Below are 25,654 nucleotides of genomic sequence, written 5' to 3'. Positions count from 1 at the left end.
TATTTAAGGCTATCATGATCCGTTTTTACCTTGAAGTGTCTTCCCATTAGGTAGGGTCGCCATTTCTTAAGTGCATGGAGTATTGCCAACATTTCCTTCTCATAAATAGCTTTGCTTAAAAACTTTCCCTTGATTGGACGACTTTCAAAAGCAATGGGTCTTTCATCTTGCATTAGAACAGCACCAATTCCATTTCCTGAAGCATCACATTCCACAATAAAGGTTTTTGTGAAGTCCGGTGTAGCTAAGACCGGTGCTTGGCACATTGCCTCTTTAAGATGTTTAAAGGCCTTTGTTGCTTCCTGAGTCCATGAAAATGAATCTTTCTTCAATAATGTTGTTAGAGGTGCTGCTATTCTCCCATAATTCTTAACGAACTTGCGATAATACCCTGTCAACCCAAGAAATCCTCGCAGATGCTTTATGGATGTGGGGATTTTCCATTCCTTAATGGCTTTAATTTTGCTAGGGTCTACCTTAACTCCTTCATGAGATACAATATGACCCAAATATTCCACCTCCTGGACTCCAAAGAAACATTTGGATCTTTTTGCATATAATTGTTTCTCCTCCAATAGTTGTAGCACCTTGTCAACATGTTCAACATGATCCTTCCAAGACTTGCTGTAGATTAGTATATCATCAAAAAATACTAACACAAATTTTCTAAGGAATGGTTTGAAAATTGAATTCATCAAACCTTGAAATGTTGAAGGTGCATTGGTAAGGCCAAAAGGCATGACCAAAAATTCATAATGACCCTCATGAGTTCTAAATGCCGTTTTCGGAATGTCTTCAATCTTCATTCTGATTTGATGATATCCCGAACGAAGATCCAACTTGGTGAAGTAAATTGATCCATGCAATTCATCCAGTAATTCATCAATGACAGGAATGGGGAACTTATCTTTAATAGTGAGCTTGTTGAGCTCCCTATAATCTGGACACATGCGCCATGATCCATCCTTCTTGTGCACCAATACTACTGGAGCTGAGAAAGAACTTTGACTTGGTTGAATTATACCAACCTCTAGCATTTCTGCAACCATACGTTCAATTTCACTTTTTTGGACATATGGATATCTGTACGGCCTGATGTTTGGAGGAACACTTCCTGGAATCAGATGAATAGCATGATCATGATCACGCATAGGTGGGAGACCTTTGGGAGTCTCAAATACCTTGGAATGATTGTCCAGGACTTTTTGGAGATCTGGAGAAATAGATGATTCCAATGTGGAAACATCTAGCGAACATAATTGTGCAATTACACCTCTTTGCTCCTTTTTTAGAAGCTTTGTCATGCCATTAGAGCTGATTATCTTTCCTGGTTTCCTTGCAATACCCCTTAATTCAACTTCCTTTCCTTCCAGAGAAAATTTCATGAAAAGTTCTTGAAAATTAAAAGCTATTGTACCCAAGGATTGTAGCCATTGGACTCCTAGTACAACATCAGCACCTCCCATTGGAATGGAAAGCATTGGGCTAGTCAATACATATTCTCCCATGGATAGCTTGATATTATGGCACTTTCCAGAACAATTTATTGTTCCTCCATTTGCAATCATCACTTGACACTCTGGTGCTGGATATAGGAAGCAATTCAATTCTTTTGCTACCCTACAATGAATAAAATTGTGGGTGCTTCCTGAATCAATCAACACTATTACCTTTTTCTTCTTGATTTGTCCTTCTATCTTGATGGTTTGAGGAGTGGTAATTCCCGCCAATGCATTACAAGATATGGTCGGATTTATTTTTTCTTCATCTAGGCTTTGTTCCTGAAATATATCCTCTTCTTTTGACCTTTCTTTCTCCTTTTCTTCTTCCTCTTCACAATCTATGTAGAATAATTTCTTCTCAGCACACTTATGACCTTTTGTGTATTTGCTATCACAATTGTAACAAAGCCCTTTTGCTCTTTTTTCTTCCAATTGTTGTGGTGTCAACCTTGTAGGTTGTGGAAGACTATGGGCAACAACACTTCCGTCTTTATAGTTGTGAATGGTATGCTTCCTAGTTGCCATAATTTTGCTTTCCATTTTTCTTGCTAACCTGAATGCCTTCTCTAATGAATCAGGTTCCCAAAGGCGCACATCATGTTGGATATTATCCTTTAAAGACCCTATGAACACATCAATCCTATGCTCCTCTGGAATATCTTTTACCCTTATGTTCAATTTTTGGAACTCCTCAATGTGCTCCATTATTGAACCCTTTTGTTTGAGACTTATCAATTGGCTAAAAAAAGTGTTGCTTTTTGTATCCTCATAATGTGCTATCAATTCTTCCGTAAAAATTGCCCAAGTGATAAATTGTTTATGAGAACAAAGCCATTGATACCATACAAACTGATTTGGTTCCAAATATAAAGTTTCCATACGTACCTTTTGTGTGTTTTGCACATTATTGAGATCGAAGAATTGCTCCATCTGTAATATCCATGTGGCGGGATCCTTGCCATCAAACTTCCTCATATCGATTTTTGGAACATGGTGAGTCTTCGATCCAACATTAGAGTCTATGGAATCATGATTAACATTTCTTTTGTTCTCATCATGAGTTTCCTTTAGTACTCTTTCACCCTTAGTGACCATTTCTTGTAGCAACTTATTCATATTTATCTTCAATTCGTCCATGTCTGTCTTCAAATCTATCTTCAAATCATCCATCTTAGCTTCCACGTCAATCATCTTAACTTCTACGCCTTTCTTTAAACAGTCCATCTTAGCTTCTACACCTTTCTTTAAACCATCCATCTTAGCTTCTACATCTTTCTTTAAACCATCCATCTTAGATTCTGTTCCTTTTTGTGCAAGGGACAGTTGTTGCACTTGGTCTTGTAATTTTGATATATCATGTTGCATTTCTTCCTCTTCTTCATGAGTCATGCTAGAGCTTTCAGGTTCCTTACTAGGTGTTTGCATTTTCTTTCCTTGGGGCATCAGTTACCGATAATAATGCTCTACTATGCCCTTTGAATTCCTTCAAAATAAATTTTCAAACCAAGCTTAAGCAAAAATTTAAGAAAATCTACACACCTTTTTTCACTTTGTAGGAGCCCGATATTGCCTCTGATGTATCTCTGTACTTTCCAGTCATCTACTTCTAAATTTTTGAGCTGTATTAGCCCTCTGTATCCTCTTTCCAATGCCATAATTCTGACCCAAATTGGATTCTCCAAGGAAGAGTTATGTGAAATCTCCCACATTGACTTGCTTATAGACTAGTTCAGTAGAGCGAACTTGTACGACGTGCCACGAGTCACTGTTTCGACCTTTGGATCTGAAACACACATACAAGAAGCTACAGTCCATTCTCTTTCTGTACATTTTTACGAAATTTCAATCCGATCCTCAGAGAGAAAGTTATGCCGATTTTCCCCAGGTCACATGTTTTGAATGTAATTCAGGAGTCTGCAAAAATACCAACTTCCTCATATCATATATCCGACAATATCATGCGAAAAGCTCTGAAATTCGGACCCAAGGTTCAGCACCAATTCTTCTCAAATGGGTTTTTTTTGCGACTTTTGAAACGTCACAGAAAAAAAGTTATAGCGAAAATGCCACGATGACCTGTTTGGAGCAGCGAAACCCTAGAATCCAAAGCTCTGATACCAAATGTTATGAAACCAGCTCAAGAAAAGATAGAAAAGAAAGATCAACGCCTTAGAATTCAGCCTCTTCGAGGGGGCAACCTCCTTTACATTACATAAATGAACAATTCTTGGATGATACAAATGACAAAACCTCCTTTCTATATATAGGAGTCTAAGGAGTCACAATATAATCCAGCCGACCTAACAATAATAATATAAAGCCACAAAAATAACAATAGAGGGATTCTATGGGGCACAAAAATAACAATATGGGGGTAATAGGGGCACAACAATATAAATAAGGGGTATAACTACATTCGTAATGGGGTAATCACTAGTATTATAGGGACCCAACAAGAACCTATGTCTCAAACTCTTTATCAAAATTATATACATCATTCATTCTATCAAACCTAGGAGGCTCTCAAATATTTGTGCCAATCCATTGCACTTCGCAGGTTACATGTGCACATCTCCACGTGGAAATAATTCTCCAATGCCTCATTCAATTCCAATAAACAAGAATTGATACTACACCAAATTAGAGTTGAATTCATTGTAGGATTCACATAGTCATCATGTCAAGTTTTTACATTTTATATATTGTCAGGGTCCATTGTGTCAAGGTCCCCTCTCCTGAGCTTTATAGAGTGCTCTCCTCCTTTAGGATCTAGGGTTGCAATTACTTGCAATATCTAGATTCAAATATCATTTTTATTTTCATCAAATTAATAATAACCTAATTATCAAAGACCCAAATGATGCTAATAAATATTGGATAAGGACTTGTATCATCCATAATCTAAATTATGTCAAATTTATCCAAGCTCCTAACTCTCTTGATATTGAATTTGACATCTTCCAATCTCCTGATAGGGAATATCTTGTACTGATTGGAAAGTTATAGTTGAATTGGTGATCATACTATTTTTTGTTTACCCAAAAAATTCCCATGTCTTCTTCAGCAATATATTTAAATTAAAACCTAGATCCAATATGATGTTCTCCATGTCATAATCTGCAACCTATTCCTTAAAAAAAGGAATTGTTTATGCGCCTCTTACACAACACCTACTTCACCATTCTATTGGGTACCTACACAGGAACTACTTCATTTTCCTATATGAAATATTCAGCACTTCCCTACATGTAGTGGTCAATCATTCTATGTAGTTTCTCAAGTGTGTGCTCATTTTCATTAAAGCCAAACAACTCTTAATAAAATTGTGAATGGGGCTTACCTCCCTTGGAGTCACTTCTGGTGGAATCTTGTCATAGATAAATGGAGGTTGATCATAAACCGGTGGCGTCTATGGCTGCATTGTAGAACTTATCATACCCCATTCAGCTTCCAGAAAATCCTTCTTAGCCTCTTGATATGTCTTCTCTTTGATAGGATTGAACTTAGGAGGATATTTTGCAACCTTATGAACCCACTGATGAGGTTTATCTAGTTGATTTACAACATCCATACATGTTCATTTTCCTCTTCGTGTTACTATGTACACCTGAGGGTGGTTACATTGATCTTCAATTATGACCATCTACATGTTCATACCTCATTTCTCCAACAACTTTGCTAACAATTATGGGAAATATTTTGTGGCATGATATAACTATCTATAATATGAGCAAGTCATGTATGGGTTCAGACAATCTCGATCCATATGTCTTTTTTTTCCATAATTGTAATAAATAACAGCTCCTTTGCAATACCCATAAATTCCTCTTCCTATTGCAGGAGGGCCTTGCCCCCTTCTAGGTGGAATTTTCCCTCTGGAAAGTGTATTGTAGCCTTTGGTTTGATAAGTTTGTGCACCATGATCACCTCCTTCTATTTCCTACACAATATAAGTATCAGATGTTATTTCTTGCATCGAGTCCAATGTGAAACATGATTGAATATCATGTCTGACAAACATCAAAAAGTCTCATAATGGGGTATACGTCAAACTGTAATATTTTCATAATGGGGCACATGGTAGGAAACTGAACCCATACTAAAAACATTTCACACCATAGTCCTCTCCCTTGGGCTAATATATTTGTGGCCCTTGTTTCCATGTAGTATAGTCCTCTCCCTTGGGCTAATATATTTGTGGCCCTTGTTTCCATGTAGTATATCATTTTCAAACACTCATTTCTTGGTTACCTTCTTTTATGTATATAGTGCACCATTTCTCCTCACACTTATCCTTACCCTTCACTCGATCCTGCAACTATAAGGTCAAAACATCTAACTGTGACTAGACTTATGCCATACCAACACTACTTTCTCCACCTGTAGGCATAGCTTCCAATCTATTTGTTATTTCCAATGCTTTGGGTTGGGAGGTTAGCTTTCTTCTATCAGTGGAATTCTAATGTGTGGTAAACATCCCACTATAAACCATTCTTGGTGCTCTGTGTCAAGTATATGGAATGCCAAGCTATCCATTTGTTGTCACTTTTTCTAGCACTTGTAGCACAAGTGCTTCGGGAGACATAGAAATATTCCTAGACATAGCCTCTAGGTTGATTGTAGACCAGCGCCTAGGACATCTTAAAGAGAGGAATGCATGGAAGATTATCAATGGGGGCTTTCTGTTGCACTCCAATTTTCATGTAGTTAAAAGGATAATAAAGGGGGCTTGGTTCAATAGGCCTTCATTAAGGTAAACTCAAGCCAATACATGGATCTGAATGTTCAGGGGGTAAATTGGGCCAACCTCAAAGAGAAATGTCTAGTTCTAGCGACCGACACACAACAAAAGGTAGCTTAATATTAATGTTGCAGTCAAGTGAAGAGGAGGAAAGGGAGGAGGGGATTCGATGCATAAGGTTGTAATAGAATCCTAAGCAACAATGTCCCGGTAGAGGTATGGACTATTAAAGAGGTGGAATGGTAGAAACAGTGGAGCGCAAATGAAGGTTTCATGGCATATACCTCATGGGCACATTTGTCACCAAAATCTTAAGTAAATATGTGCATATTACAGGTACTTAAGTAAATCTGTAGCTAACACAGGTACTGTTGCTACTTAATAACAAATATACAATCATGATCAAGGATGAAACCTATAGCTTCATCGCACTATTTTAGAGAAAGAAAAACATATATGGAATGAGATTTACAGAGGTGAAAACATAATGCGCATTTCCATGAATGGAATCACCAAGGTGTTTCATTAATATGAAAAATGAGTCCCATTCACCAATCCATTTGCATTCAGCAATATAGCACTCAATTCCCTCATGAACAAGAATTTAGAACCAAAATGGGACCAAATAATTGGACAACTCGGGTGTAGAATTCCAGAACCTGTATTAAGTGTTTCTCCCCCTATTTATACAGAGAAGGGGAGGCTTTGGATCAACATTTACAAAATATCTCATCTAAGGGCCTGCTATCCGATTGACTAGCTGCCTCGGCCTTCGATAGCTCTGCTACCCAAAATGATTCTAAAGGATTTGATTCCATTCATGAAAATACATAAAAATTATAGAATAAACAGAAATTAGAGTAAAATAGAAACAAGGGAAACTGAATGATTATGGAGAAAAATATCCTTCTGCTTTTCCCGTGAAGGCCCTTGATCAGGCCACATCTCTGCCATAATGTGCCTTTCTTATTGCTCGGTCGATTCCTGTCGCTTTCACCTTAACTGCCCGATTTCTCCACTCTCTGGAGTTGGTAGTGATCAATTGTGTTTGCTTGTCACAGAGAAGAAGCAGAGTTTTTCCAGGCAGTCCTTTACATTTATGCCTGAGTGCAGATCCACGCTGAGGAATTAATTCTTCCTGAGTCCCTAGACTGATTTACTGTTGCACCATTCCTTCATTCAATACCTCAGCTTCCAACCCATCTGCCTTTAAATATTTGTACCGCACTATCGAAACATTACTACATCGAGACTTTTATTCTTAAAGGTGTTACATAACAGCGAGTCTCAATGCTCCTTGGCCCCCTTTGGTTTAGCCCCTTCCAGTATTTCTTCATCATAGGACCACGAATACGACCTAGGGCTCAACATTTATATCGTAGCTCCCAGTCAGCATTTTCAAATTGGGGATTCAACTTGGAGTGAGGGGATATTAGGTTTGACTGATTGCCAATCGTCGACCACCTTCAACACTTAGCCCTCGTTTCCTTTGGCTCTTCATGTGACTGCAGGCCTTCCCCTGTATCGGAGCCCCTCTACATTGGATTTTTCTAGTTGGGGTTTCTATATTGGAGCCGCAACATGTTTGCGATCTCTGATTGTGATAGCACTTCAATGCTTACCCCTTAGTTCCTCTGCTCTTTATGTGACCACGAGCCAACCCCCTTAATGAAGCCTCCTAATCGGTGATTCCTTTTTTATGCACACCACAACTACCAATCGTCGATCACCAATCACCCTTCGTGCTTAGCCCCTGGTTCTTTTAGCTTTTTGCTTGACTGTGGGCCAGCCCCTATGAGAGCCCCTTTCTCGGCGGATCACAATCGGGGTTTTAACCTTGATGTAATAACATGCCTCAACTTTCCAATGTGGATTTGTGATCTTCGATTTGATGTCATCCTCTACCACATGTCACATTGTGAGTGGTGACACGTGTCACCCTGTTTTTGCCCCTTATGACCCCTCGACATGTTGAATCTACATTCCACATGTTCGTTGTACTGCCACATCATGCTGATGTTAGTGCCACTGTGGATTTATCGAGACCAATGGTATTCTGCCACATGGTCCTCTAGAGGAAAGAGAAAAGGCCCATCTGCCCTTTGTTTTTTGTTAATTTACTTTGTAAATCGCTATTGGACTTCCCAGTGCTTCAACCCTAACATATTGCAACTCGTGATATCGCAATATTTTAGAGCTGTCACCCTGCTAGTGCATCCATAAGACATGATGTTTTGAGCGTGATCGCCGATCGTCGATTGCCATGGACCTCTAATTTTCGATTTGTGATATATATGTGTGTTGTTCCGATCATTGATCTTTGATTCACCCTGCCAATAAGCCTGATCACTACCTGATCCACCGATTTGTAATTTGCAATATGTTTCTAGGCCTCCGATATGGGTTTCTTTCCTTCTTTCAAAGGTGAAAAAACCCTCATCTTTAACAAGTCATATTTCTTATTTTGGGGTCCATTTGAGGAGTTCCATATACCGTTATAAATCTTGTTCAGAGCACCATGAAATGGAGGGGGGGCGATTTAGATTTGAGTGATTCTACAGCTTAGAATATGACTGCAAACGTTACTGATCTTTTGCACTTTGGGTGACTGAAAACACAATTTGCAGTGAGTGACAACATTGTCTCCAACTGGGGACAGTCCGTTGTTGGCAAGGTGATGAGAAACTATAGATGAGTAGCCTTCACCATTACTCATGGAGTTAAAAATATAATGAACTTGTACAACCATAAAATATCCATGAAACTTTGTTTGCAAGGAGTCCTTTCCTCATCAAACTGAAATGCAAAAAATAAATCTTACCAACTAGAAAGTAAATGCTCAGCTACTAAGCTTATTTATATACAACTTCTACCTACATATAGGGCTCAATTCACCTAAGTGAGTTAAACCCTCCAATGGACCCAAGTGATGAGCCTCATCATTGGGTAATTATATGGGCCCTAATTCACCTCCTAGCTTAGTCAAACCATCTTTTCTCACAACTTATTACATGTTTTTTTTATATTTTGTTTATGATATGAGTTAGAGTTGGATATTCTGCCTAGTGGACTAATATGCATTGAATGCAAGATTGAAGGAGAGAATCAAGGAATTTTGGCAAAGACTAAGGTTAAAACTTGAATGGGACGAAGGAGAGGGATTGTAGGAGGTAAATCCTCCTCATTTACTTCTGCCCCATTCGAATATTCCTCCATTTATCAGACCAGCTCGGAGTGCAAGCATCCAAGTCATGAGGATTAGAAGGCAGCCAAGAAAGTGAGAGACAAAGAGCTATTTTATCTCAAGTTTGGGAGTCGAGCCTCCCTAATTTTAAGGAATTCATTGAGGACTTTAGATGTATAAGTAGAGAGGCCTAGAGCCTCATTAGGATTCGATTTTTTGTTGTAAAACTCTAAGTTATTTTCAAGCTCCAGACTTTTGGATGTTTTATTGATGTAAATTTTTGTTTTGGTAATAAGAATGAGTTTGGTTTTGATCCATGAGTTCACTCAGAGGGTTGAAGCTCTTGGGTTAGGGTCCAATCCTACTAGTCAAGGCTCCTCTTTCTTGTATCTGTATGTTTAGATTAGTCTCATAGATTCATTGTTAATTTGTCTTTTAGATGTATTTTCATTACAAGTAGTCTAGATTGGATTGGTTGTTTTTTAGTTTGCTTCCATTTGTGCCTTACTTTAGTAGCAAGTTAGCAGGGATAAAAGGAGCACCACAAGGCTATAGATGTCTTGGCCTCATTTCTTCCCTTTGGAATCATGATTTGAGGAAGGACCCTTATGCAGCCCCAAAAACATAGATTTATATCTCTTGTATGAGCTTTAGAGTTTACTGTATTTAATTTAGCAATTGATCAGTTTTGCAAAGTAGGATTTCATTACCATCTATTTTTTCTTCATTCTTGTAGTAGATCTCATCCATGCTTTCATTTCTTTCAGCAACTTTCCTCATGCATAATGTAGACAGTTAGTTCATTAATTCTGCTTTTCTAGCTTATGAGAATGCTTCTTGTTTACATAGCCTTTTGGGAATTACACACGTTTTATGTAGAGCAGGTGCTTCAGGAGTAGACAAATACTTCATATCCAACAACCACCTTACCCTTCATCCACCATAGTCATTCCTTGTTTTCACCATTGCCTTCACTAGTTTTCATCATTTTACATAGAAATACTTCCAAGCACCTTGAGTGAATCCAACCATCTTCTATCCTTGCTGTTGACTTCTGAGTGATCCTAGACCTTTTCTCACTTCATTCCACCCATCTACCACCTTCCCTAAGCCTTCCATCACTTCCAACACCTCCCATTTTTCTCTCGGTTGTATCCTGTAGGTTTACAGGGAATCATGTAGGTTTCTAGTACATCCCATTGGTTTTCCTGTAATGGCATGTTTTGAGGCCGAATTGAGGGAAATCCTCTAGGAAGCCACAAAATATCAACCAAGGTTCTCCCACACCATCCAGCCATCTCCTAACCCTTCCAGCCATCCTCCAACATCCTTAATTCACCTGCCACATCACCAAAAGATATTAGTTTGCATACTTGATTTTACATGAAAAGGAAAAAAGACAAAAACAGATTTATTTCAGTCCCTTTACTTGAACATTAGTGATGTTTGACATTGTTACTTCCATTCTTAGATAGTAGCATTTGGTTCATGTTAATTTAACAATATTGCAAAGCATAGTTTCTTGGTAGTTAATTAGGAAATGGTGTGATTTAGCATTAAATTTTGGTCTTTCTCATTATCACAGTAGAGTAGCTCTCCCTTAGAGTAGATTTCCCTTTCTTCCATCAAGAAACCAAGCTTCTTTTGACTCCATATAAGTCTAGCTTGAAAACCCCATTGGTCTCTCACCAGCTGAACAATGACAAAAGGCAGAACCATCACTTTTACTTGTGTATACAGAACTATCACCTCCAAGTTTGTACGAACCTCGAGTTGATAAAGTAACGCTGGTATCCTAGGAGTTGTAGCATTCTTGCTGCAATACTAGCACTCATCACTTTTTGGCACTGTTGCTGGGGAGGTCTTTAAGTAATATGTGATTACTGCTTTCTTTCTTCTATTTCTTGTCCCCAATATTCTGCCACTAGTTTATTTCTGCAAAAGTAATTTAGTTACTTCCTTTTTCATCTACATTTTCTACTTTCCTTTCCATTTTGCAAGCAAGATTTCAATTCAGCAAGTAGTTTTTTATTTAGTCAGTAGTTTTCATTTAATCAACAATTTCAATTTTGCAAAGTACTTTCCAAGTTTGAAAAAAGAACACAAAATCAAACCAAAAACGTTTCCTTTCATGCCTTGTAGGAATGGGGATAACTTAGGGAAATTTTTGCCAAATATTCCCACTACATCAAACAGCCAACCTTCCCTCTTCTTTGGTGGTTGTGAACTGGAGGAACCCTTAGGTGAGAAACCTGACATATTTGAAGAACCTACAGGGGAAGAAGAAGAAGAAGAAGAACCCATTCCTAATGAACCAATGGCTGAAAAAATAAATGACAGAGGGAATAGAGAGAGAGTTGAGGGTGCCTTCCCCGTCAGGGAAACCAATGGGGACACTAAGATGAAAATATAAGCTCCTCTGCCCTACCTCATTTCCATGGCTTGACCGCAGAAGTTCCCGACACTTTCCTATTTGAGTTTGTTATTATATGTTGAACCTATGACTATACAAATGATGAGCAGAAGTTAAAACTATTTCCATCTACCCTCAAGGATGTAGCATTCCATTGGTTCATGGATTTACCTAGGGATAGCATCAGAACTTGGGCTCAGATACAGCAAGCCTTTAACAAAAAGTATCGAGACTATTTTTGGTCAAAGGATACTAAAGAGGAAATTTTCAGGATGACCATAGGAAATGATGAATCCCTAGACGATAATGAAGAAAGATTCCAGCTTAGTTACAAAAGGGCCAGGTTCACACTTGACCCTGAGTCACTAAAGTTGGTCCTGGTTAGGGGAGTAAGGGAATATATTCTTGATACCCTACACTTGTTATCAGGAGGAGATATCTACCAATTACCCTATGAGGATATCAAGACTATCTTTAGAAACCATTCTATGATAGCTAGGAAAAAGGTAGGGGTAGTCAACCTATGGTCAGTACACCCTATTCCAACTCATCCATCAAGGGTGAAATTGGAAACATGCTAGAAGATTTCAAGAGTGAGATGTTGCAAACCCTTGCCTTACAAATGGACACTATACACATTAAGAGAAAGCCGGAAGAAGCAAAGAGAGCCTTGGCCATTTTCTATCCTAGATGCACTAGGAGTCACCCTAGGAATGAATGTCCATTGAATTTTATTGAAATTTTCTCAGTATGTGAGGAAAACCACTTCACAGAAAAGTTCCCTTCTTTGCCTGGACTCAAAGTTGTATATCAAGGAACTAAAGGGGTCACTGAAAAGCTCTACTACATAAACCAAAGGAGACCTCATGGGCCTAGGCCATACCAGCAGGGCATGAAAGGGTCATCCCATGCATATTAAAACCCCAACCAGACCACATCCATACCTTCGTAGGGACCCCCTACTCATCTTTCCTAGTCTACACCTCCTCCTTGGTCCTTTGCATCTTAGTATCACTCCCAGCCAGTCATTTCAACCATATGATCTAGCACAACCTCAATGGAATGCACTGCCCCAGGGGTGGAGGCCTCAATACAACAATGTTCCAGCTTTATTGCCTCCACCACCTACCCAACCACAACTGTTACACTCTGCTCCACCCAAGCAACCCTAGATGCCTGACCAACCAAATTTAAACCTGAACCACAGACAAGCTAAGCAAGTATATAGTGGAGAGACATCATATCCAGCTTATGTTGTGGAAATCTAGGAGATTAACCTGAGATCTGGGAGAGTTCTCCCAGATAACCAACCTCCACCTCCACCTACAGAGGTTGAGGAAGAAAGAGAGGAAATAATTCTTAAAGTAAATCCACCCTTTCCTGAGAGATTAACCCAACCACTCCAGCCTACCCCAGAAGAGACTGAACTTCTGGGAGAATTGAAAAATCTATGTGTAAATATTCCACTTCTCCAAGCAATAAAGATGTTCCTATTTACAATAAGTTGATTAAGGAGAAGTGCTTCAAGCATCAAGGGAGGTGAAGAAGAGATGCCCCTACCATTAGTGTCATTGGACAGCTGTCCGACTTAATGCTAGGATAGCTAATCTATCCAAAGTATTTGGACCCTGGAAGCCCTATAGTAGATGTGCACATCAATGGCACCATTGTCCCACACACTTTTATTGATCTTCTGGCTGCCATTAATGTGATGACCAAGGACACCATGCTCAAGCTCAACCTCCAAGGTTCATTGGAAGACAACAACAATTCTGCAACTTGCTGACTGCTCCACAGTGATCCCTGAGGGGATTGTGGAGGATGTGATGGCCTACATTGACTCTTAGGAGTACCTTGTAGATTTCCTAGTTCTCTAACCTAAGGCTAAGCTTACTGGTTACCCTCTCATCCTTGGGAGACCCTGGTTGGCCACTGTGGATGCTTACATTAGTTGCAGAGCTGGGAATATGACCATCAATAATGGGCATATGTCCAAGCAGTTAGTCTTATACCCTCCTGCTTAGCCATCTCTAGAGCATGACTTACCTTTATGGTTGGAGGAGGAGAAAGAAGATGAAGTTTATTCAGCCCAACTTTATACTTTAGAAACAACCATGGGAGGAGGAAAGCACGATGAAGATGAATTGATTGAATGCCTACTCCAAATTACAACTCCCAGTACATTGCCCTTAGAAGATGTAGTAAAGGAAACCTAGAACAATCATCCAATTGACCTATGCTTGGCCTTTCCAACCACCTCCATTTCAAAACCACAGAATTTAGCCCTGAGAGAACCTTGAAAATCAATCCATCTCTTTCTGCTCTCCAAGAAGAGAAGTTATGCAACATGCTAAAGGAACATCTAGATGCCTTCACTTGGAGTTACAAAGAAATGAAGGGAGTGAACCCCTCAGTGTGTACTCACCATGTATACATCATAGAAGGTTGTAAGCCAGTCCAACAACCCCAAAGGAGGATGAATCTAGCTCTTAAAGATATAGTCAAAGAAGAACTACAAAAACTGCTAGATGCAGGATTCATTTACCCTATCTCTGAAAGTGAGTGGCTCTCTCCTTTGGTGTTAATTCCAAAGAAAAATGGTAAGTGGAGGATTTGTGTCAATTACAGGGAATTGAACAAAGCCACAAAGAAGGACCATTTTCCTCTACCTTTCATTGACCAAGTGCTAGATGACCTCGTAGGGAAAATGTTTTTCTCTTTCCTAGATGGATTTAGCAGGTACAAGCAAATCCAGATCAGCCCAAAAGACCAGGATAAAACCACCTTCACTTGTCCTTGGGGTACTTTTGCTTATAGGGTCCTTCCTTTTGGCCTATGCAATGCTCCTGCCACTTTCCAGAGAGCAGTCCTAAGTATTTTTTTCGAGTTAGTCCATGATGCGGTAGAAATTTATATGGATGATTTTACACCTTATGGCTGTGATTTTCAAGAGGCTCTGTCCAACCTAGGCAAAGTACTACACAAATGCATTGAAATGAACCTATCTCTGAGTCCAGAAAAATGTGAATTCTTGATGACTGCAACTGAAAATGCTTCCACATCCTAGGTATTAATGTTATCCATCGCAAAACCTAAAGATAAAGTTTTGGTTCAGACACATAGTAAAGATTATGGTAATCTGCCATCGTCATCAAATAATCAGGCCACTAATCAACCTCGTTCTTCGACTTCGACCGCATCGGAAAATATTCCACTACCCATTGCACCAGAATTAACAATAAAGCCACCTAAGGGATTTGTGCATAAATCAACGTTTAATCCTCGAGCTTGAGCTACTGCAAATTATAATATAGTAGAAGATATTACTCAATCTCCTTCTACTATGTCAACGAATTGCCCCTCCCAGAAGCATGCTTTACTATCGGCAATAGGCGGAATGGATCTAGCGGATTCTAATCTTAATGAATTTAGGCTTCTTTGATCCATATCAAATTTTTCAAGATTCTTCGGCGAAAATCACATAGAGATACTTTTGTCGATGCGTTTCAAATGAACTAGTGTGATTCATCATCAGGACAAGTTGAATGAGAAAATCTCACTTTGCACATTAAATAGACAGGCCAGAATATCCAATGACCCAATTTTACTAGACAAGATAACAGCTAAAATGACAACAGCTACATTTGACCGGATAATAGATTCTAATCTTGTGGTTTTTAACCACTCAGGATATACACCACAGTTACTAGCTCAATTAGCTTTTCTGATTCAAGTTAAATCTCTCAACAAAGATATTCATCAAACCATCATAGATGAGGGAGCTTCTACCTATATTATGTCAATGAGCTGCTAGAAAACATTGGGGTCACCTATTTGTCAAGACCACCAACCACATTGAAGGCTTTTGATGGAAGGACTTATGGGTCACCTTCTGTTCGAAACCTTCTCTCCAAGTGGTAAAGCATCTCACTCGACATGGTTATTTTTTACTTCATGCTTTAGGGGGAAACTGTTACTGGAAAATTTGGGCACATCAACCCCAACTTCCAAATTCGTATTATTAGGGTCCATCAACCCCTAATTTAGTTGTTTTCATTCCCTAATGAAGTTAACCTACATCATTCTTGCCTCCCAAAAGTTTCATGACACCATTCATCCAAAAAATGTCCCTAAGGAGATCATCGCAGGAGGCCTTCTATCTGGCTGCAATGAATAGTAGGCACTACACTGTCTGGGTGCTATGCATAGCACCTATCCTTTGTATCACCTACAATGAGTGATATGCATTGAATTTTTCAAATGAATCCATTGGATTCCTCATCCAATGGATGCTTCTAGAGGTTTCTAGACAAATTGGACTCGCTTTTGGATGAGGAAGGAGATGAATAAACCTTAATCCATTATCCCTTCCTCCATGGAACCACTTCCCAATTATAGCAAAGCATTCATGAGGGCAATTAATGGCATAACCTCCTCTTTTCAGATATAAAAGAACCAAACTCTCAAAGGCTGGTCTAGGTTGAAACTTCTTGAGCTAAGGAAATGTTTTTGGAAAGAGATTAGTAGAGAGAGTAATGTTATCATGTCAAATTTTTGTTCCATGAGGAGAGAAGGGTTTGAAGCTGGTAGGATGACACTGAATCAGACATGCATCTACATGGGTTGTAATCTTTACTTCTATGAATAAAGAGTTCTATGCTTTTTCCCATTCATGTGTTATGTGATGTATATTGTACTTTCATTCTATAATATGTTTAGTTAATAAATCAATATGTATGCTTTGATGGTTTTCTATCTCGGCTTGTGTACAGGTACCTCTCAAGCGAGTTAAGTACGGAAGGGAGTGGCAAAAGCAGTCAAAGGGAAGAGGGATTGAGTGAGAGATATAGGTTGGTAATTTTTCTCCTCTTTCTTTTATCTGTTAGCTATAGGAAAAGCAATGGAATTACTTAATTGTTGTTCTAGACTTGCTACTAGGTCTAGGGGTTAGTCGTTCAAAAAGACACTAAATTTTCCCATAACAGGGACCATGCTAGGTCATTCAATATCTTAGCAAGGAATGCAGGTGGACCCAAACAAAATAGCTATCATCCAAAGGGTCCCACCTCCTCAAAAGCACAGAGATGTTAGAAGTTTCCTAGGGTTAGCCGTATACCACCGAAGGTTCATAAAGGACTTCAGCAAATTGGCCTCTCCTTTATTTGGTTTGTTGGCCAAGGAATATGAGTTTATATGGTCAAAAAGATGTCAAGAGGCCTTAGACACCATAAAGAACAAGTTAACCACTGCACCGATTCTCTGAGGCCCAAATTGGGCCCTTCCTCTTCATATTCATGCTAATGCCTCACACAAAGCCATAGGAGCAACCCCAGGTCAGATAGATGAAAAATTGCCTTATGCTATCTACTTTATCAGTAATAATTTGTCAAAGGCTGAACTGAACTACACGGTGACTGAAAAGGAACTCCTGGCTATTGTGCATTCATTGAACAAATTTAGGAATTATATTACAGGCTATCAAACATTTATACATATTGACCATGTTGCAATCAAATATTTAATGATTAAACCATATGTAAATGCTCGAAATATAAGATGGTTACTTTTATTACAGCAGTTTGATCTAACTATTGTTGATAAGCCTGATAAGGAAAATGTTGTTGCAAACTTTTTTTCTAGATTAAATTTGCCTACAAGTGAAGAAGGAATGGTTGATGACTAGTTACCGGATGAGCACTTATTTTCTATTTCATTTCTGTCTCCATGGTTTGCTGATATAGAAAACTATTTGGTATCTGCACAGTTCCCACCGAACCTGTCCTCCAAAGAGAAAACCAAGATAGTAAGGAAGAGCGCCCCCTTCACTTGGATTGAGGGTAATCTCTTCAAACTTGGCCCAATCAAATCTTGAGAAGGTGTGTTAGGGACCTATCATGATGGGCCTTGTGGAGGTCACATTGCAGCAAAGAGGACAACATTCAAATTGTTGCAAGTAGGCTATTATTGGCCTACTCTTCATCAGGATGTGAAAAGATATACTAGTCAGTGTGATCGGTGCCAAAGGATGGGAAGGCCTACTCCAAGAGATGAAATGCCTCTGCAGCCTCAAGTGACCTTCGAGCCATTTGACAAGTGGGGCATGGACTTCATTGGACCTATTGACCCTCCTTCCAAGCAAAAACAACACATCATTGTGTGCAATGACTATACTCTATAAAAGGGTCTTCACCCCTTTATCTCCATTTGTAACTTTATTTCTTTGCAAAATCTGCAAATGCTCATTTGCTCCTCTATATGGATTTGGAGTTGGAAGAGAAAAGGAACAATAAGCTCCTTCTTCTTTAGAATACTGCTCAGCTTTTAGTTTGGAAATTTCAGAGGCTAATAACTCTATCATCCTAGCCAATTCATCTATCTCAGGATCAGAGGATGATGAGGATTCACCTCCATGTCTTCTTCTTTCATCATTACCTTCAAGCCTTTCTGCAGCTAAGATGTTTGCTTCTACTTCAAAGGCTGCATCTTGCATATCAACCAAAGAAGTACATATTTTTTCTCTTAACAACAGGCAGAACTGAGAATCAAAGGCATTAGCATAATTAAGCATGGCAGAAGCAGGGGTAAGTCTTACTTCAGCTGGCATTCTGTTGTACATATGATTGAATCTAATGTTAAATTCAGACAGCAGCTCACCATCTTCTCTCTACAAGTTCCCAAATTCGGTATGATAAAAGAGCAGATCTTTATTATCCCCCCAGTGCTTTAGGAACACATCATCTAAGGCCTCAATATCTGGTATAGACCTAGGGGGTAATTCTCTAAACCATTTTCTAGCTTCCCCATCTAGGCTTTGGACAAAAACCCTCATCCACACATCCTCTTCATTGATATCCAGGTTATCAGCATAGCTATAAAAGGCCTCTAAATGCTCTTCAGCTGTTACTCCTTCTGCACCAGTAAACTTAGGCATATATTCTTGATAATCTCCTGCAGGCATGGCATTCAAAGGGATAGGCAAGACCAAGGGTCCATACCTAGCAGCAACGATTCTTTCTATCTTTGTAAGAGCTTGCTAACCTGCCATGACTGAGGTAAGTGGAATGATACTGGTAGACTGAGTGATATGGATCAATGAAAAGGATAACAGAGACAAAGGACTATGATGGACAGCATGGATGCTTCCTCCTTCGAACTGAAATCCGAAAGGGAGATGAATGACTAAGGAGCTTTATGAATCTCTGAAGGTGACTTTTCACTAGCAGAGATACATGGAAATTGTAAAGCTTACCTAGTCCTGATGCTCCTTTCTACAATACTTTCTTCTGCTTAATGATCTTCTCAGGATCAGGTACTGGTTCAGCTGGTGATTTCTGAAGATTTCTTCAAGCATACCTCATAAACAGAGCCAAAACTTCAATGTGGAGTCGCCAAAGGTTGGTTTTCCCCAGCGGAGTCGCCAGATAGATGATTACAACAAAAATATGTGTCCAAACCTTGTCTATCATCAAAGCTTGGAACTGTGTCCTTCTCCCAGGGAAGTTGAGCTTCAATCTCCTCTCCCCAGCAACAACACCAATTAATGTTATCACCCCAAGAAACTCTCCTAGGTTGTATCTTAGAGATGCTTCAGAACATTACAAACTCAACAGAAACATTGGAAACAGGTGGATGAATGGAAGGAATGATGCATATTCAAGCTAGATAACAACTTCTACTATGTTTAACCCCAGACATGGGTGAACACCCCCAGACTACAAGGCTTTAGACCACCAATTACTCACAGTTTGAGGAATAGGTGAAGATGGAGAATACTGACCACACCAGCAGATGCACAAGACCTTGTGATGGTCGACTGCAACCAGTTTAAAGGTCTATAAATCTATTTTCTAATGCACAGATAGGATGACAACTCTCTAGCATTAAAACAATAGAAACCTACATACACACTCCATGATACATACTATATTGTAACACAAAGGTGGGATGATAGCCCCTCTAATGATAAACATCAAGAGCACATGAAAAATGCATAACAGGCACAGCCTGGAACAAAGAAGAAGTGGAAAGTACAAAAGAAGCTTGTATTAGCTGAAAATGAAGACCAGACGCTGCAGGTATCACAGTAGTTACAGTCTCTAGAAGTTGAATCTTACAAAAAAATAACATTCATCAACCATCAACCCCTATTACATTCTATCTTCTGGATATATATAGAGGTTGATTACAAAAACACTCGGCTATGCTATGCATGGAGGGGTCATAACGGACCGCCAACCACATTTACAATCTAATAAGGGTCTCTGCTGCAAACTGTGTACTTTAATGAACAAAATGGCCTTTTTATATATTATGTTGTCCTTCTCTGAGCAGGTGAAGTACTGATTGATACAAGCTCCACAACTAATAACTGCGTTTATCTGCCCGAGCTCTATACTCTCCCTCCTCGGCCACTCTGTTATTTGAATGCAGGTAGTTGAAGTATTAATTGCGTAGAGTACTTGGTAGCTGATGGCTTCATCCTTTGGGAGCTCAAGACTGTCAAAGGAGTAAAGATTTCATGGCGGGTGGACAGAGTGAATAGAGAAACGAGGTGGACCATCAGATGGAACAGCTCAACGACAGAGATCGCTCGATGAGGAATATCAAGAGGTAATGGAAGAAAGCTGTGAGCCGTCGGATCATTAAATTCAACGGTGGAGATTAGATTATGGAGGCTATCAGGAGGTGACACGGATGGAGCAACGTGAGCCGTCAGATCCCAGTTGGGCAGATCTGACGGTCATCAGGAGGCAAAAGTGCATGGGTGATGGCGCGCAGGAATCATATAGGATAGCGGTAAGTGGTTTCCCCACACCGCTTATCGGAGGCAGGCGGTATTCGTACGCGACTGCGCGATCGAATACAACAACGACACGTGGCAGATGTGATGGGCGCGAAAACACTGCAATCGCGCATTAACGAGCAGATAGGTCATGCGAGCAGGGCTTGCGACTACCGTCTGATCGTGCGACAGACAATGGGATGGCGAGGAAAGCGCACGAGGTTTAACGTGTGGTAAACATAGCAGAGATCGTCAGATCGTGATACAATTGATGGTGGGGATTTAATGAAGGACGGAGGGATAGTGGGGTAGGCGCGCAGTTATGTTACCGCGGTCATATGGCGATTCAGACGTAGCGCTCGGGGGCCGAAAGATCATTAGCTCTCGCTGAAGAGGTGAAATGGAGTGTTTGAGTGGGGAACAAAGAGATTTCCAGAGAAAAAGAAATAAAGATGGTGGGGCTATGGGGTATGAACAAACTGAAGTAGAAGAAGGGGAATGACTGCTACAAGCTCCTTTTCGGCATAGACCCACCACCAGACCCGAATTTGATCTTCAAACACTAAAAATTGTAGCAGAGCTAACACTGGCTCCTTCTGGGGATGAGATCCTCCCTGTGAGGTCTCAAGAACTGTAGACCAATGCCTTAATTCAAAACTAGCTTCAAAAACATTTCTTAGTATCCATTGGGTATGGAGTCAAACCATGTCTACACTTAAACCTAAAAAAGAAACTACTTACAAACATTAAGGCCTGAGAACATAAATCTTTCAAAAATTGGCCAGCTGCTGGGCCATCAAAACTATTTCTCCTCCTCTCGACAGGTTCATCATAGATCAGCAAAACTAGATTGATTTGATCATCTACCTCAAACAGTTTAGGACATTTGAGCTTAATAGGTAGATATGGATCAACTTTCATCCCATTTCTATGTATTTTCCTCCTCGGATGTTTTTCATGAGAGCCTTTGTACACCTGCAGGATAACCATGAATGTTGTGTACTTCTCTGTGTCATCTATGATCTGCACAACTAATATGAATGATGAACCAATGTATTCTTGTGCAGGGGACATAGGGACATCATCTACTCCTGCATCTTGCTTTGAACAATCTTCATCCAAGGAGGAGTTCCAAAACTGTGCATCCTCTTCCTCTGTCACCTGACAAGCTGCCTGTTCAATCTGTATGAAGGCCATATGAGCAGGCATCAGAATATCAAGACTGAGATGATCAATTTCAGCCTTGAGAATTGAATTTTGTTCTGCCTCAATGTTCCAGGGGAAACTTTGAGGGATTGTCATTTGAGTAGACAAAGAAGCAAAAGATGATGGGAACTTTCCTCTCCCCTTTTAATCACTGGACTGGGGACCAAAGCAGGTTCGAAAATTTGCAGATCTTCATAGCCATGTGAATATGAGCTGGCTTCGGGTACAAATTCTTGGAGGTTGGTAGGACCTGTTGCTGACTTCTTCTAGAGATCAACTTGTTTTTCTGCAGCTACAACAAGCTCACGAGCAATGCCTTTGGATATTTCTTTCTCATAAGCAGCCCCAGTTAGGAAAGGAGCACTACCCCTGTCTTCCAAACCTTGGACCTCCTCCTCTTCATACTGCACTTCTTCCATGACTATGCTCTGTAAAAGGGTATTCACCCTTTATCTCCATTTGTAACTTTATTTCTTTGCAAAATCTGAAAATGCTCATTTGCTCCTCTATATGGATTTGGAGTTGGAAGAGAAAAGGAACAATAAGCTCCTGCTTCTTCAGAATGTTGCTCAACTTTTAATTTGGAAACTTCAGAGGCTAATAACTCTATCATCCTGGCCAATTCATCTATCTCAAAATTAGAGGATGATGAGGATTCACCTCCCTGTTTTCTTCTTTCATCATTACCTTCGAGCCTTTCTATAACTAAGATGTTTGCTTCTACTTCAAAGGCTGCATCTTGCATATTAGCCAAAGAAGTACGTCTTCTTTCTCTTAACAATAGGCAGAACTGAGAATCAAAGGCATTAGCATAAGTAAGCATGGCAGAAGCAGGGGTGAGTCTTACTTCAGCTGGCATTCTGCTATACATATGATTGAATCTAATGTTAAATTTAGATAGCAGCTCACCATCTTCTTTCTGCAAGTTCCCAAATTCAGTATGATAAAAGAGTAGATCTTTATTATCCCCCCTGTGCTTTAGGAACACATCATCTAAGGCCTCAATATTTGGTATAGACCTAGGGGGTAATTCTCTAAACCATTTTCTAGCTTCCCCATCTAGGCTTTGGACAAAAACCCTCATCCACACATCCTCTTCATTGATATCCAGGTTATCACCATAGCTATAAAAGGCCTCTAAATGCTCTTCATCTGGTACTCCTTCTGCACCACTAAACTTGGGCATATATTCTTGATAATCTCCTACAGGCATGGCATTCAAAGGGATAGGCAAGACCAAGGGTCCATACCTAGTAGCAATGATTCTTTCTATCTTTGTAAGAGCTTGATGACCTACCATGACTGAGGTAAGTGGAATGATACTGGGAGACTGAGTGATATGGATCAATGAAAAGGATAACAAAAATAGAGGACTATGATGGACAACATAGATGCTTCTTCCTTTGAACTGAAATCCGAAAGGGAGATGAATGACTAAGGAGCTTTATGAATCTCTGAAGGTGACTTTTCACTAGCAGAGATACATGGAAAGTCTAAGGCTTACCTAGTCCTGATGCTCCTTTATACGATACTTTCTTCTGCTTAATGATCTTCTCAGGATCAGGCACTGGTTCAGCTAGTGATTTCTAAAGATTTCTTCAAGCATACCTCATAAACTGAGCCAGAACTTCAATGTGGAGTCGCCAAAGGTTGGTTTTCCCCAACGGAGTCGCCAGATAGATGATTACAACCGAAATATGTGTCCAAACCTTGTCTATCATCAAAGCTTGGAACTGTGTCGTTCTCCCAGGGAAGCTGAGATTCAATCTCCTCTCTCTGGCAACGGCGCCAATTAATGTTATCACCCCAAGAAACTCTCCTAGGTTGTATCTCATAGATTCTCAGGAACATTACAAACTCAACAAAAATGTTGGAAACAGGTGGATGAATGGAAGGAATGATGCATATTCAAGCCAGATAACCACTTCTACTATGTTTAACCCCAGGCATGGGTGAACACCCCCAGACTATAATGCTTTAGACCACCAATTACTCACAGTTTGAGGAACAGGTGAAGATGGAGAATACTGAACACACTAGTAGATGCACAGGACCCTGTGATGGCCGACTGCAACCAGTTTAATGGTCTGTAAATCTATTTTCTAATGCACAGACAGGATGATAGCTCTCTAGCATTAAAACAACAGAAACCTGCATACACATTAAATGATACATACTAGATTGTAACACAAAGGTGGGATGATAGCCCCTCTAATGCTAAACATCAAGAGCACATGAAAAATGCATAACAGGCACAGCCTAGAACAAAGAAGAAGTGGAAAGTGAGCAATTAACAACAAAAGAAGCTTGTATTAGCTGAAAATGAAGACCAGATGTTGCAGGTATCACAGTAGTTATAGTCTCCAGAAGTTGAATCTTACAACAAAATAACATTCATCAACCATCAACCCTTATTACATTCTGTCTTCTAGATATATATAGAGGTTGATTACAAAAACACTCTGCTATGCTATGCATGGAGGGGTCATAATGGACCACCAACCACATTTACAATCTGATAAGAGTCTCTGCTGCAAACTATGTGCTTTGATGAACAAAATGGCTTTTTAGATATTCTGTTGTCCTTCTCTAAGTAGGTGGAGTACTGATTGATGCAAGCTCCATAACTAATAACTGCGTTTATCTGCCCGAGCTTTGTACTCTCCCTCCTCGGCCACTCTATTATTTGAATGTAGGTAGTTGAAGTATTAACTATGCAAAGTACTTGGTAGTTGATGGCTTCATCCTTCGAGAGCTCAAGACAGTCAAAGGAGTAAAGATTTCATGGTGGGTGGATAGAGTGAATAGAGAAACGAGGTAGACCGTCGGATGGAACAGATCAACGGCGGAGATCGCTTGATGAGGAATATCGGGAGGTAACGGAAGAAAGTTGTGAGCCATCGGATCATTAAATTCAATGGTGGAGATTAGATTATGGAGGCTATCGATAGGTGATGTGGATGGAGCAACGTGAGCCGTCAGATCGTAGTCGGGCAGATCCAACGGTCATCAGGAGGCGAAAGTGCACGAGCGATGGCGCGCGAGAATCGTACAGGATAGCAGTAAGCGGTTTCCCCACACTGCTTATCGGAGGCAGGCGGTATTCGTACGCAACCGCGTGATCGAATACAACAACGACACATGGCAGATGTGATGGGCGTGAAACTGCCACAATCGCGCATTAACAAGTGGACAGATCATGCGAGCAGGGCTTGCGACTACCGTTCAGTCGTGTGACAGATGGCGGGATGGCGAGGAAAGCACACGAGGTTTAACATGTGGTAAACATAGCGGAGACCGTCGGATCATGATACGATCGACGGTGGGGATTTAACGAAGGACGGAGGGATAGTGGGGTTGGTGCGTAGTTATGTTACCGCGGTCATATGGTGATTCAGACGTAGCGCTCGGGGACCGAAAGATCATTAGCTCTTGCAGTGATGAAGAGGTGAAATGGAGTGTTTGAGTGGGGAACAAAGAGGTTTCTGGAGAAAAAGAAACAAAGATGGCAGGGCTATGGGGTATGAAGAAACCGAAGGAGAAGAAGGGGAATGACTGCTGCAAGGCTCCTTTTCGGCATAAACCCACCACCAAACCCGAATTTGACCTTCAAACACTGAAATTGTAGCAGAGCTAACAAGACCATTGTCAAAACAAGAGTTCATTGATGATATCAATAAAACAGTGATGGTAGTGGAGCAAGTTTCAGCTCCTACCTCATCAAATCATTGAGAAAAAAAAGAAAAAGAATAAGGACTCAGGTGAAAACTTCCATGAGACGCCTGAGTCCCACTATTGGGTTGAAAACCTCTTGGGGCAGCCCAAT

This window comes from Pinus tabuliformis, chromosome Q (assembly GCF_031772625.1).
Source record: "Pinus tabuliformis cultivar Carrire ecotype Pingquan chromosome Q, CPIR1, whole genome shotgun sequence".
In the NCBI taxonomy this organism is placed as follows: Eukaryota; Viridiplantae; Streptophyta; class Pinopsida; order Pinales; family Pinaceae; genus Pinus; species Pinus tabuliformis.
Note: the sequence above shows the minus strand (reverse complement) of the source record.